Below are 15,689 nucleotides of genomic sequence, written 5' to 3' on the forward strand. Positions count from 1 at the left end.
TTGAGTAGACATGGTTATGAATGTGCTGAAAATCAATGGGACTTTGGGGTGAGTGTAAAAAAGAATTGTGTTTGTGTTCTCTTTCTGTCCCTCCCTCCTCCAGTCCTATTTTAAAGCAAGTAGGCAGGGCTTACTTAGGTATTACAGTTTTTATTCTGTAGGAAACGCATCCTGAGTTTTTTAAAACTAATACTGATTTTTCTGCAACGACCAACTGGTTTGACAATAAACTATTATATGGGCTGTATGTATTTATACATCTGCAGTGTTTGTGTGTGTAGTCTTTCCAACAACCCTGTGAGGTAGGGTTGGAAGCCAAGGCAGCTCACAACAAGAAATAAAGCCATTTAAAATCCAATAACCATAAAGCAAGAATAAACAGTTGGAAAACAGCCTAAAGAGGCATGATTCTGAATTTTGGGTTGGGTGAATGAAGTTTATTTATTTATTATTTGATTTATATCCCGCCCTTCCTCCCAGCAGGAGCCCAGGGCAGCAAACAAAAGCACTAAAAGCACTTTAAAACATCATAAAAACAGACTTTAAAATATATTAAAACTTATTTGAAAATATTTCTTAAAAGCTTTTAAAAAAAGAAAAGGCTTAAAAACATATTAAAAAGCAATTCCAACACAGACTCAGACTGGGATAAGGTCTCATCTTAAAAGAACAAGTTCCTTATCACTTGAGGCTGAGTTCTCTGCACACTTCCCAGTTTGAGTAAGCCCCATTGAATACATTGGGACTTGCTTCTGAGTAAACAAACATCGGATTGCACTAGAAATGTATTTACAGATTGTGTAATTCATAAACATATTTGAGAGTCATGTTTATATAAATATTTCTTCATACTGTGTCCCAATAAGTATTTGATTTCACACTATGGTTGTAGATGATTTTTTCCTCTACATTTTAAGTGTGCCCTTCTTCCTGGGGGTGGTCATGGTTCTCCGTTGTTTTCATCCTGAGGGGAGGATAGGCTGAGAGATGGTGAGTAGCACATTTAAGGTCTCTTCACCTCCCCCCCCCCTTTTTTATTTGTATTTACTTTATATTTCTTCAATATCTTCCCCTGGCTGTTTTTATGTATTTTAAATATTTTTAGATTAAATAAATAGGAAATCATAATTGTGAACCTCCCTAAAAGCAATTTACCTATCCTTATGTTTTGGCAAAGTGATGGTGTGGAGGCATGGTGGTAGAACAAGAGACCATGTTTGAGGTATGTTATAAGGTGTTTGAGGACTTTGTCACACATTACTTTTTGAGACCTGTAGATTCATGTTGGAAAGAACACGTGCACGTATTGAATGGTGGCTTGGGTGCTGTTTTTTCAGTCTACGCTGCATGCGTAGGGAAGGTGATACATCATCTGGCAGCTAGCTTCATAACGTGAGAATGAAAAACATTTGGATCACCATTCACTTGTTTACTTTTCTCACTATTGAGACCACTTCATATATTACTTTTTCACACAGAGAAATTTAATCTTTGTATAGGAAAAAGTATTTTGTAAAATGTGAAGGACAGCGGCTGCCCAGTCAGTATAACCACTGTACAAGATCTACTCAGCCACTGTAATTACCTTTTTGTTTTGAGTGCCGTGTTGTCTGGGTCTTGGTTCAGGTGTGTATCCAACTTTGATGTGCTTATGGAAGGGGTGTGCAAGTAGTGCCCCCCCCCAAGTGTGGAGGCTTGGACAAACATTGTGTTATGGAAAACCAAAGTCTGTGTGAAAGTACATATTTGGGAATGCCATCAGTGTAATCCTAAACACACTTAATAAATAATATCGAACTTGCACTTTACAAAATATATTACGGTCATGTCCATAAGCACCAGGAGGGTAGTCGTCCAGGGGATCTTAGTCCCTCTGCTTTTTTGGGAGCAGGGTCCCTATGTCTCCAAGCATCCTACAGTCAGCATGAAAAGGGAGTGTGTTAGTCACTGAGAAGAGTCTTCTAATATGCTTCCTTGCCTTTTCTGCAGATTGGAGCCAATCAGAGTGAAAGGAGGTGAGTCAGCCACTGAGAAGACTCTTCTCAGTTGCTAACGCTCTCCACTTTCATGCTCCTAGAGATGTTTGTTGTTGTGAGAGAATGCATTAACAAAGATCTCATTCTTAATCCAGGAGCAAAAAAGGGTGTATGTGGCTGTAACTATCATGAAGGGACTCTGCACTTCTGAATTTTCTACTAAACAACTGATAAATACCTATGTAACTTTGTGTCTGGAGACTTATTATTAAGAATCACTTTCCATAACTGTAAGGAGGTGTGTCCACACGCATGCATTCCAGGCCCCTAAATGAGGGGAGAGAGCAGCATAGGGACATAAGCAGGTGTCTTATTCCAGGGGTTCCCAAACCTTTCTTCTACGTAGACCACTTGAAAATTGCTGAGGGTCTGAAAGTATCTGAAAATTTACTATGGGCATATGCAAGATAATTAACTCCCATTAGTAATAAGAGTAAGAATTTGAACTGTGCATATGATATTGTAATTCAAAGGTGTAATTTTAATTTTGCTAGTTGTTTATGTCACTACTATTGCCATTACATTCAGTGATATATGGGAATTACGATTTACGAGTAACATTAGTACAAAAAACATTACTAAGGATTCTGTATGGTCTGATACGAGAGGAGGTCCATGTGGGTGACACCATGAGTTACCGCACCAGGTGACACCAACCCTAGTGACGCCACTGGGCATACTCAGGAGGGAAGCTGTTATTCAAGGCTAGGGATGAGTGAGAAATTCTATTCACTTGCATTTCAGGCTGAATCTATGAAATTCACACTTTCCGAAGCAATATGAGAACTGAAACACAGCCATTTTTTTGAAATTCACACATTAAAATTTTGGAATGCAGTTCATCAACCAAACCATGTTTACAAAAATGCATATGCTAGGGGAAGCATCCTCCATGGCGCAGAGTGGTAAGCAGCGGTAATGCAGCCGAAGCTCTGCTCACGGCCGGAGTTCGATTCCAAGGGAAGGAGGAAGTCGAATCTCCAGTAAAAGGGGTCGAGGTCCACTCAGCCTTCCATCCATCCGTGGTCGGTAAAATGAGTACCCGGCCTATGCTGGGGGGTAAAGAAAGGCCGGGGAAGGAACTGGCAATCCCGCCCCATATATACGGTCTGCCTAGGAAACGTCGCAAGACGTCACCCTAAGAGTCGGAAACGACTCGCACTACAACAACATACAAAAACAACATACAAAAATGCATTCTATGATGAGAAATGGCCTGCAAAAATGTGTACATTTTCCTACAAAAAATGTGATTAGTAGGAAAAATCACTAAAATGCTGGAGAATTTTCATGAGGATTTTTTTGAAAAAAATTGTAAATTGCTGCAGAAATGTGGAGAACTAAATTCAAGATTGGAAAAATGAGAGACTGAGAGAACCGAAATTGGCAGGTCGTAGTGTCCCTATTCAGAACTACCTGAGCTGATAGCATGTGGTGTTAGAAGAACATGGGCCACAACAACTTGTGTGAAGAGGACGGGGGGAGACCCAAATTTGAGATGTAGTGGATGGGCAGGGCAGGAATCCTTCCTCATGTTCCACCCTTGCCACTTGAGCAGGCCCATCCCCCTGAGCACTTTTTCTCCTGTCCGCTAGCCCATGTTCTCTAAAGCCCCACGCCTGCCCTTTGCAGGCACCACCTCCTAAACTCATCCAGATGCCAGAATTGCTTAAAATAAACGTTGGCAACCTTCTGCACACCTGCTGAACAATTCTGTTGTTGCTGTGAGCTTGCTGGTGCTGATAACCTGCTTCAAGAGAAAGATTCAGCCTCCTCACCCAACACAGGTGATTGGTGCTGAGACGATGTGTTTGATGCTACGCACTTGGTGACAATGTATCAAGAGGAACCGTGAATGCATTCTGAGTGCCGGAGGTGGAGGTGGAAATCCAGCAATAGGTAGCAAGGAATCCCTTCTACCAGCTTTGGTCAGTGGCCTAGCTGCGCCCCTATCTGGACAGGGACAACTTGGGTTTCAGGGATCTATGCACTGGTAACTGCTAGACTAGATTACTGCAATGCGCTGTGCATGGGGCTGCTTTTGAAGATGGTTTGGAAGCTGCAGCTGGTGCAGAATGCTGTGGTCAGGCGTCTGATGGCCTAATACCAGTCTTGGCTCAACTAGACTGCCTGCCTGTATGTTTCCAGGCCCAATTCAAAGTGCTGGTTTTAACCTATAAACCTTTATACAGCTTGGGACCTCAATATCTTGTGGAATCCATCTCCCAGCATGAATCTACCTAGACCCTAAGATCAGCCTCTGCGCCCTTCCCTGGGTGCCCCCTCTAAGAGAAGCTTGGAGGGTGGCAACAAGGGAAAGGGTTTTTTCAGCGGAGGCCCCTGCCTGTGGAATACTCTTCCCTGTAAGGCTTGCTTGGTACTGACACTTTTCAGCACCAGGATGAGGCTTTCCTCCTCCTTCAGGAACTTGATGGAATATGATCCAGCTACTAACAGCTTATGCTAGTATTGGCCTGGTTTGCTGATAAGGTGTTTGTTTTCTGGAGTCGTATATTTCATGTATTGATTTGTTACAATTTTAATGCTCATTTGTAACCATTTTGTACGTTTTTAAACTTGATTGTAAGGGGCCTTAGAGGCTAGGAAAATAAATAAAATAATACACATCGTTTTATAGACGCAGAACCTGATCCAGAAAAGAATACACGCATGTAGATCCTTGTTTATGCACAGGATTGACATTGCTGGATCTGAGTGATGCTATTTTGGTACGACTTTGTGTAAAGGTTATGGCTGCTTCACACATTACATCCAAGTTTGCGACCAAGTTAGGCTACACCCAGCAAGGAGGGGCTGCCCTATCCCAGCTCCCTAATTAATGTACTTGTATGACACATGTATTTGCAAAAATGCTTTGGTCACATTCACCTGTTACTTTTTTAGATTTACACTTAAGTTTTCAAGTGGCCTCAGGTAAATCTCAATTGTAACTGAGAAATGTTCTTCACAATGTCGGTCCCTACCTGCCTTTGATCTATTAGCTTCACTGCAGTCTCAGATAAGCCTCTGTCCTTGGGATTGACCTCTGTATATTTCTGGAAAGAGAAAGACAACTGAGACATATCTGATGCCTTTTACAATCCATAATTCACTTTCTTGCTTTTTCTGCTGTTGCTCTTGCGGCAGAGGTGTCAGAAGCTTGATAAAATAAGACACTGTCCCCCAGGGGATATTTTTTAGCTTTAGGAAGAGTTGTGTGTATGCTGTGCCTAAATACTGTTGCAAGAAAAGTGAGGTTCTGCACTGGACAAATTTGTATACTTCTATCCTGCACAATTCTGGCTTTGCTAGTCACAAGGTGGGACAAGAGGCCGGTAAGTATACACTAGCCTTCCCAAACTGGTGTCGTCCAGATGTTTTGGACTACATTTCCTGTGCTGGCTGGGAGTTGTAGTCTAAAACATCTGGAGGGCTGGTTGGTTTAGATGGTACTAAGCTAGATGGACCAGTGGTATACGTCAGCTTCCTAGGTTTCTACAATGGAAACACAAAAATAACCTGAACTCTCTCTTGCAAATTGTGAAGCAGTGTGTGTGTGTGGGGTGGGGGGAGAACAGTCTGCAGGGGTTGGGTGGAACACCCAGAATATTTATCTGTTGATATAATTGCCTCTTAGTTCTGTAACTGGACCAGCGTTACTGAAACTTGCTGAGAAAAACACTGGTATCTTCCCGTGAACTGAATCCCAGTGTGTAGGAACTGTGTGTGTGTAAATGTGTGTGTGTGTGCTGCCCTCAATCAGTCCCTCCCACCCTGCTTGCTGCTTATAACCAGTCCAGGAGTGGCGCTGGCTGTCGCTTCCTCCTCCTTAGGCTGTGTACACACCATACGTTTAAAGCACCCCGTTACACACACACATAAAGAATCCTGGGAACTGTAGTTTAGCCCTTTACAAGAACTACAATTCCCAGCACCCTTAACCCACTAGAGTTCCCAGGATTGATGGGGGAGTGCTTTAAACTAGAGGAGCCCTTAGCACAGGAGGAGTCAATGTTGTGGATTGTAACTCCCATCATCACTTGCCATTGGCAGTTTGCAGGGCAGTGTGAACATATGAGCACATGTGGTGGGCCTGCTCCCGGGTGCAGGAACTTTAAGTAAAGGTCTTATAGGAGGCCAGTACCATCACTGGACAGTGGATTCGTCCCTCACCACAATTGGCCCTCCTAGGATTGTTTATAGGGCCGGACTTGGATTTGACATATCTGAACTACCTTCTGGACTACCTCCTCTCTGCTGCAAGAACTGTGATTGCCTGTTGCTGGAAAAAGTTCAGGGCAGTCACCGTTGTACATTGGTGTCAGGCAGGTGGCATTACTAGAAAAGCTCACCCAGTGAAAGAATCAAGAGGATGAAAGAAAAAGGGAGACTTTTACGGCCATTTGGAGAAAATGTATTGACTTTGCAAATGCCAAAGGAACTGATTGTTCCCCTATAACCATATACTCACCTCTGGCTCTCTTAAGATCGCCATATACCATGCCTAGAAGGGAATCCTGGACCTTCGATGTCACCACCTGGGATGGAGATGAAAGGGGGTTAGCAATGTTAATAGACTGTGGGCGCTCAGACTCTTTATAAGATACTTACCTGTTGTTATGTGCCTCTGAGTCGACTACGACTTATGGCGACCCCATGAATCAGCGACCTCCAAGAGCATCTGTCAAGAACCACCCTGTTCAGAGCTTGTAAGTTCAGGTCTGTGGCTTCCTTTATGGAATCAATCCATCTCTTGTTTGGCCTTCCTCTTTTTCTACTCCCTGCTGTTTTTCCAAGCATGATTATCTTGCTAATGAATCATGTCTTCTCATTATGTGTCCAAAGTATGATAACCTCAGTTTCATCATTTTAGCTTCTAGTGACAGTTCTGGTTTAATTTGTTCTAACACCCAATTATTTGTCTTTTTTGCAGTCCATGGTATCCGCAAAGCTCTTCTCCAACACCACATTTCAAATGAGTTGATTTTTCTCTTATCCGCTTTTTTCACTGTCCAATTTTCACATCCATACATAGAGATCGGAAATACCATGGTCTGAATGATCCTGACTTTAGTGTTCAGTGATATACTTACCAGTATGGACCTGCATTCCCATTTATTTTCTTTAAGAAGGTATAATTTTGATAGGTTGCTAATGGAACCTGCCACTTTAGGATATTGGTAGTTTTATATGAATGTCAATCCAAAGTGTGAGGCTGGGGGAGGGTCTTATATATGTCATTTTTCTTGTATATTATGAAAAATTAAAAAGTTAAATAAGACAAAACACTGGCCATGATGGCTGAGGCTGATAGGAGTTTGTTAAATAAGAAAAAACCCAAAACTTTCACTTGGAAGGCATCACATTGGTTGCCTCTCTGACTAAGAAGAAGGATCTCAAGGCTTCGTCTTCTCCTTCCCCAAAGCGGCCTGCTAGAAAGTTGCCTTGTTGCAGGAGTAGCCAGTGTAATGCCTCAAAGTGCAGAGTTGAACAAAACCTTCTCTGCACCTTCTCTGGTCCTCCCAGTTTTCTTTTCAAGGGGAGGCACAGAGAGAACATTGGTGAAGAAGATACAGCTGAGGGGGGGAGAGGGGATCCCCAGCTGCCGACAGATGCTCCTTTATGCCTCTGCCTCCAAGCTGCGTTTATTGGACATGCAGTAACTCTTCCCACAATGGGAAAGGCATCTTTTGCCATCCTGGATTCAGGCAGTATTTCACCCCATGGGGACGGTGTGTGACTTGGGTTTCTCAGATGGCAGGGTTCGGGGTTGGAGGCAGACAATGGTACTTAAAAAACCGGAAAGAGCCACAATGGGTCGTTCTCTCTCTCTCTCTTTCTCTCTCTCTCTCTCTCTCCCCTCCCCTTCTGTATCATCTCAGATATCAGGCAGGTTCTTGTATATAATAGTTATAAAATGGGGGGGAGGGGTAAATAAGCCCACTCTTTGTCATGTTAATCCAAAGACAGTTACACAACAAAATATGGATCTGAACTAGAAACCTTTTCAACAGGCATTGGGCCTTTCCATATGCCTAGACCACTTAGAGGTTTCTTATAATCAAGCAGGATATACATTTTGGTAAATAAATAAACATAAATGTGCTGTCCACCTACTAGGTAACATTGATTTGGCTTCTGCTGACTTCATACTGGTTTTTAAAGGTTTTCTACAGTGGCGGCTGGTGGCTGCATATCAGTGGGGCAGTGGAATCCGCTCTGAGTTTTAGCCCCTTCGACTGCTCTTTGAAAGTTTGGACTAAAACCTGGAGGAGACTCCACTGCCCCACTTGACTGTAAAAAACCTCTAGACTAGATGGTTTGCAAAACAAATTAGAAATATCAATAAAACAGTTTAAAACAAGTAATTAAAAACATTTATAAAACAACAACAGACTAAAAAAATTATAATACATCAACATCTATGTGTCTGGACAGGCTTGCCTTAACAAAAAAGTTTTAAGAAGTGCCAAAAGGGATACAGCGAAGATGCCTACCTGATGTCAATAGGGAGGGAGTTCCAAAGAGTTGGTGCTGCCACACTAAAATAATGATTTCATACACGCGTGGAACGAGTATGATGCGGCAGCTGTAACGAGGCCAGTTCCACAGACTGAAGCATTTGTATGCAGTTGCCTTGAGTTAAATTATGGATCCTGCTGACTCCCTCTTGTAGTCCAATATTGTCTTCTCTGACTGGCAGCAGCTGTTCAGGGAGGGGTCCTCCCCATTACTTGCTCACTGATCCTTCTCACTGGAGATGCCAGGGACTGAACCTGACAGCTCTGTGTGTAAAGCAGGAGCTTAATTGCCCCTGAGCTCTGGACCCTCCTTGGCCTGGCTGTGCCTGCAGGATGGAGGCTGTGGCTGATATTTTGAAAGGAAAAAACACAGGGTAGTATTCATTGCTAGTCCTACTCAGAGGAGACCCATTAACAGATATGATTAACCTAGCTTCATTTATTTCAATGTGTCTACTCTAGGAATGGAAGGATCAGTCAATGTCAGTTCTCTCAGTTTCTCATTTTTCAAATCTTAACTTCAGTTCTCCACATTTTCCGCTGCAATTTGCGATTTTTTAAAAAAAATCCTCATGAAAATTCTCCAGCATTTTAGTGATAATTTCACCTACCAAGCGCAGTTTGTATGCAGTTTTGACTAGTGTATATTTTTGCAAGCAATTTCTGCTAATAGAGTGCATTTTTGTATGTTATTTTCACTAATGTTCATTTTTATGCACACTTTCCCCTAATATATGCATTCGTCGAAACGTTGGTCGGTTGGAAAATTGCATTGTAAAATTCTGAAAGGTGCAAATTTGGAAGGATGGTTGTGTTTCAGTTTGCATATCGTTTTGGAAAGTGCAAATATGATAAATACAGCTTTAAATGTGAACTGAATCAAATTCCCCCCCCAACCCTAGCCCGAGTATAAATTTAGCAGACTGCCTTCTTTGCTCCGCCCTGCCGTTTCTTGCATTTCCTCAACTTCCGCAGTTCTACTTCCTCAACTCTGCAACCCTTTCACCCCGACACTCTGCCAGACTTCCTTCCCTCTTTTGCAACCTTTACTTGTCTCTGGCCTGCTTCTTGGGAAGTGACCTCAGCTCACATCTCTCTGCAAGATGCCAGAGCTTGTGAAGGTATGGCCCAAGTGCAGCAGCTTGTCCAAAATCTGCAGCTGCTAATTTGCACCCCACCTCTTCTCCCTTCAGCTGGTTTACAAACTGGCAGGGGAAACAGAAATGTGAATCCCCCAGTGGTTTGAACATCTGAAGGGTAACATAATTAGCACACACTCAACGGAGAGAAGTTGCCAACATGTACAACTCTGGAAGGTGTGACTCCTTTTTATAACAGTGATTGTGCTGATCTAGCATTTGATCTAACATTTCCTGTTACAGAAGGTTGTCTATATAACTCAGGAAATCCTCCTCTTTATCAGATACTAATGCACTTTATAGCATATAAAGAGAGGGTGAGATGGAAGCACTCCACACGAAACAAACATTAAAATGATTCATGGTGTAACCAGGCTCTCTTGGAGGAGGACTTGATGTGATTTAAGTGCTTAATCAGGTAAGCATATTCTCCCATTGTTCCTCTACCGATACTAATCCCTAGGAAATCACTGTTCTTAGTTTTGCTTTGGGGGAATATATTAGGGTTCTCTTTTTTAAATTATGTTCTTGTGTGTGCACTGGCATAGACCAAAGTATTTCAGGTGTCAGTCCTCTTCCAGGTATGAACTCCCAGAAGCTCTGTGTGCGTGTCTGTCTGTTTGTGCGTCTTACAATCACAGAGTTGGAAGGGGGACTCATAGGAGGCCATCCAGCCTCGCCTTAAAAACCTCCAATGAAAGCGATTCTATCTCCTTCTGAGATAGTCTGTTCTACTATCAAACAGCTTGTAATGTCAAGGATGTTCTTCCTAATGCTTAGTCTAAATCGCCCTTTTTTGTTTTTTGTCCCAGTTGGTTCTGGTCCTAACCTCTGGAGCAACAGACAAATTTGATCTAGACCAGTTTTTCACAACCTGCAAGTGGGTCATGGGCTTTCTAAGTAAACCCAAAACAATGGTTGCTTGTATGATGAATACCTCTTTACAGCTTTTTGTTTTGTTGCCATATTATAACCGAGTGTCAAAAAGGCTCGAGTCTTACATTTTAACACTTGGGAACTATTGTTTGGGCTTAAGTAAATTTTTGCTTGAACACCTCAAATAATGGTTATAAAGTTGGCCAACTTGCAGTTGAAATGCACGAAACCAGCGGTTGCCAAAGACCTAAGGTCCAATGACCTCTAAGGTCTAAGATTCCTGAGACAATAAATCGATGGGTCGCATACCGAATAAATTTGGACTTCTGGGTTGCCATACCAAAAAGGTTGGGAATCACTGATCTAGGTGACAGCCCTTCAAATAGTTGAAAATGGCTATCATTTCACCTCTTAATTGTCCCTTCTCCAGGCTAACATACCCGTCTGCTCCATCCTTTTCTCGTAGGACTTGGTCTCTAGACCTTCACCATCTTTGCTGCCTCCTCTCTTCATGTTCGTGGACATCTTGACCCTAGTACGCATGCAAGTCACTGCCCACACATGGGCACAAAAGTGCCAGTATGCTCAGCTGCTTTTCCACCCCTTTAGCAAAACTGCCTTTCCAGGCAAGATACCGTATGTGCATTTTTACTTAGGCTCATAGCTAGCCCTTTCTCAAGGCCCCAAAGTGGATCTCACACATTTATAAGCATACCTTAAAAAGAAAAGAAAAAACCAAGTATGGAGGTGAGAATGAAATGACAGGCTTGTGCCTGAAAGGGAAAGCCAAGTGCCTTAGGACAAAAGATGTGGTACCTTCGAACTGCGGTCTGAATGTGGCCCTCCAGGCATCTCCATCTGGCCCTTGGAACTGTACCCATGTCACACCACTCACTGGCCCCGCTTTGCAACCTAAGTGTTTTTGCCTGGATGGAATGTGTCCTTGAATTCATCTAATTGCCTCATTTGCCTGGATGGGTTATATGAGTGTGTAGAGAAATTTTAGCTTATTGTACAAAGGTAAATCTGTATTTGCTGCTCTACCCACCACAGACATATGGCTGGAAGGTTGTCCAGACAGGAATGTGGCCCTCAGACTGAGAAAGGTCCTGTCTTAGGCCTTCTAAGCTGGCAGGACCCATCATGGGAGGTCAATAGGGTTGCTAGGTCAGAAGCATCCCAAACTCTGAGATCTCAGGGGGAGGACCTTGGAGTCAGCTGCATCCCATTGGGGGGGGTGAGGAGGAACTTCCTCCTCCTCACCCCCCGATGGTATGTAGCCAGTTCTGAAGCTGGGGAGGGTGACAACGGGCCTAAATCTCTCTGAGGCAGGACAAGCTGGGTGCCTTCAATAGGGGGCAGGCAAGAAGGATGTTCCTCCTCAACCCGCCGATCAAGTGCAGCTGGCTCCGAAACTGGGGGGGGGGACACACACAAATCTCCCTTCTCCAAAGTCTTCCCAATCCCTGGACCCCAGGATTGCTGGTGGCGGTGGTTGTGAGTGGAGGCGCATACGTGGCCAGAATGGGGTGACTAGCCTGGAGACCCAGGGAGGACCACCAAAAACCGGAGTCTCCAAGTGCAAACCAGAGACCTGGCAATGCTAGAGCTCCATGACATGGAGCTTCACTGGCGGAGCAGATGCTTTGCATGCAGACAGCCCCACATATAACCCCTGGCCTCTCCAGTTAAAAGCATCACCTAGCAGGAAATGTGACAGAAGCTTCTCTCCCAGAGATGCCACCTTCTGGACCTGTGGCGGATCCCACAGAAAAGGTAGCAAGGCTGCTTGGAAGTTGTATGACCACAGACAACTCCGAGTGAGCAAATTGCTCCGACAAGGGTTGGAAACAGCCTGAGGCCTTTTAAGCCTCTGTCTCCTCCAGTCTACCCTCTCCAGGCCCCACCCCTCATGGAGAACTTCAGAGTCCTAAAGGGCTGACCCTCTGGCTTGGAGACCAGCACTCCTCCTCTGTCCCGTAGCCTCTGTTCTGGTGCACTCCCTGCACTGCCAGTCTGGTGATGTATGGTGAGAGGTATCTGGTTCCTCAGGGAAGGCACCCATGAGGATTCATGCTCTGGCCTGGTGGCGTTACAGCAAGTTCCTCTGGGGACTTCTGTCTGCCAGTTGCAGTCATCCCCTGATCTCTAGCAGCAGGCTCAGAGCCCTCAACCTAATCTGGCTCCTTAGCTGGTGCCTCCACAGCTTCCAACTCCGTGTCTGGATTGCAATTGCTGCTGGATTCAGGGGTCATGACAGTAGAGCTGCTGCCAGTCAGAGCAGTCAGTGTTGAACTACCTGGGCAAATAGTCTGACCTGGTATAAGGCAGCTTACTATGTTCCTTCATCCTTGTACAAATTCCAATATGAATATCTGAGGGGGCAAATCACCCCTCCAAATATTTCAGAGATGAATCGAGACATAATTGGGTACTTGGAACATCCCTCTTCTTTCGGTGTCTGGATCCTCTTGCTCCCAATTGTACATCACTTATACATTTGTCTCCTGTCTTTTTGCAATCATAGACAAAGTTAAAATAATACAAGTGCTGCTTGTTTATTGGGTCTGTTTTATAGGTTATTGCACGGCTTTTACTGCAATTTATTGTTCCTCTTTTCTGATTTTATGTTATGCTTCATGCTCTTAACATTTTGTAAATTGCTTGGAGACTTCTTATGTGAAAGCAACTAATAAATTGAAGAAATAATAATAATAATATAGAAAATGACTTATAAATAACAAACGCAAATAACTTATAACAAAAACAATTAAAGCAAGCAGCAGTGAATATATTATAAGTCAGAATTTTGAAAAAATCTGTCTAGATAAAATGGTCTTTACTGCCTGTCTATCAGCAGGGACCAGGCAGGCTTTGTAGTATTTGCAAGATTATAAATGATCCACAAAGACTGGATTAGAAGGAACCAACTTTTCTCAGCAGTGTGCAAAGCTGTATACAAAACTGAAACTAGTCAGATAGCCTTTAGCTTCTTTTCCTCACTGTATCACCTGGAACTGACTCCCCACATTTATTTATTACATTTATACCCCACCTTTCTTTCCATGATAGAAACCCAAAGCAGCTAACATATGGTTCCCAGGCAGTCTCCCATCCAGGAACTGACCAGACCTGACCAGGGAGCTGGCCTGATGTGCCTTCAGACCATAGCCTGGGACCATTTCAAAATAACTTTAATTCTGACTCATGTTGCAGGCTTCTCTCAGGAAGCTCTTCTACATCCTGGGCACAAGACCCAAGATTATGCTGTCCAACTAAGGGCTTATCCAAACGGAGCAGGATAATCCACGGTTTCCATATTCGGTTTGTCATCTGATAGTCCTCACTTTGCCTTTTAGTTCGCTGTTTCCCAATTAAAAAAAACGCTTTTTTGCACCCGCACCCACAGTGGTAAGACCTTTACATTCTTTTTGCTTTTTCCAAGCTCCGCCTCTAAAACCTTTCCCTATCAACCAATTGGTCAGCAAAAAAAGTAGGTATGCTCCTCTCCCCCTTTGCAATGAAGCACAATATGGCTGTAAAGGAGTTCTGGCCTCCAAAGGAAAGGCTGCTGGTCGGTTTCACGCCTGCCTTGTTTGTATTTGTGATATTATATTATTTGTGAATGTATGCTTTTCTGCCTTTATTGATATTTAAGGAGATACACACGCTGGAATTGCACTTATTTCTCCAAAAAAGCAAGAAACCTGTCACCCCCCCCCTTTTCCCTTTCCTTCCCACGGAGAATGAAATTGACAAAGCTTTCTGGAGCAGGCTTGAAACTGACCAGAAGCCCTTTCCTTGTTTGTATTTGCCATATTACACTTAAAGGAATGTATGCTTTTCTTTTCTTTTTTACAATAATTTTTATTCAAATTTTCATAAAACAAACAAAACAAAATCATAAAACATTCAAAGACAAAGAACAAAACAAAACAACAATGATTAAACAAAAAAATAAAATGTTGACTTCCCATTTGTCGCAGATCAGTTATAGGTCTACAATATATAACAATCCTGTCTCTTTATATTATAAAATCACTTTCCTCCAGTAGTTATCTTAATTAATCATCAAATCTCATAAACATTACTTTATTCTTTCCACAAAAAGTCAAAGAGAGGTTTCAATTCTTTAAGAAATATATCTATCAATTTTTCTCCAAATAAACATGTCGATTAATCCATCTCGTTAATAATAATAATAATCTTATAATAATCTTATTGTCATAACCTTCCGGGAAGGGTGACTTCGCTTGTGCCTGCTTTTGAGACGGGCTCCCGCCTCAGAAGAAGCTTATTCAGATATAAATCAGTCAGAACATTTTTTTTTTTTTGACTGATGAAATTTCTCCCGGGCAGGGAGAAACGCAGAGATCAACCTCAAAAGCCTGTTTTTGTTGGGAGGACTGGATTTCATTAATTTATGAGAAAAGGTCCAGCCAGCAATGCCGGACGGACTTCCGAACAAGCTCTATCTGATTAATGCGACACGTTTATCTTTTCTTCAAAGAGAAAACGGACTAACAGGCAAGCACCCTTCTTTCTATTCTTTTTTTTACTTGGTTTAAATTGTTACAGCAAAAAGAGATTTGTCAAATGAATCAGCTTTAAAGAACTTCTGGGTGAGCTATAACTCTTCTCTGTTATTCACGAAATTAACAGCTTATCTCTGTTTCTATTGCAAAAAGCTGTCCTGGAAGTACATTCTAAAGATATAAACAGAAGAGGGATTTCTATTCCGAGGAGAAAAAAATAAAAAATATGAACTTTGGAACATTATATTGTCTGGGACTATTCTCTTTTTGGTCTATTTTATTTTGACGAATCTGCTTCTTCACGACGCCACTAACTGTTTTGACGCTGGGAACTAAATTTGTTTTGTATTCTTGAACATAGAGAGATAAGGCAGGCTGCTCTGTTTATACTGTGATGTCATCAAGCCTGGAATATTAACCCAATTGTTGCTGAAATAAGAAGTGGTTCTTCTTTATTTTTGTTTTGTTTTGTTTTCGTGGTTTTAAAAATGGCAATCAAGAAAGTGGCTGAGAATCTGGAAGTAATTATGTTTCAGAAAATAATGGATGAGATTGAGATAATGAAACAAACCCTGCGACAGG

At 42.6% G+C, this 15,689-nt stretch overlaps 1 protein-coding gene across 4 annotated transcripts in view; it reads left to right on the top strand.

Annotated features, from left to right (window-relative positions):
* ADGRG5 (adhesion G protein-coupled receptor G5) overlaps nucleotides 1-15,689 on the top strand; it is a 46,738-nt gene that overhangs the window by 214 nt on the left and 30,835 nt on the right. Inside the window, exons 1-2 of one of the 4 annotated variants that reach the window (XM_061593944.1) lie at nucleotides 9,511-9,873; nucleotides 9,981-10,114. The exons of 1 other annotated variant lie outside the window; for it this stretch is intronic. The gene's annotated coding sequence lies outside the window, so the exon portion shown is untranslated. Of the gene's footprint in view, nucleotides 1-9,510; nucleotides 10,115-15,689 lie in introns of those variants that run through there. 2 more of the 4 variants (XM_061593943.1, XM_061593945.1) reach the window with 2 other exon arrangements.

Source organism: Rhineura floridana, chromosome 13 (assembly GCF_030035675.1).
Source record: "Rhineura floridana isolate rRhiFlo1 chromosome 13, rRhiFlo1.hap2, whole genome shotgun sequence".
In the NCBI taxonomy this organism is placed as follows: domain Eukaryota; kingdom Metazoa; phylum Chordata; class Lepidosauria; order Squamata; family Rhineuridae; genus Rhineura; species Rhineura floridana.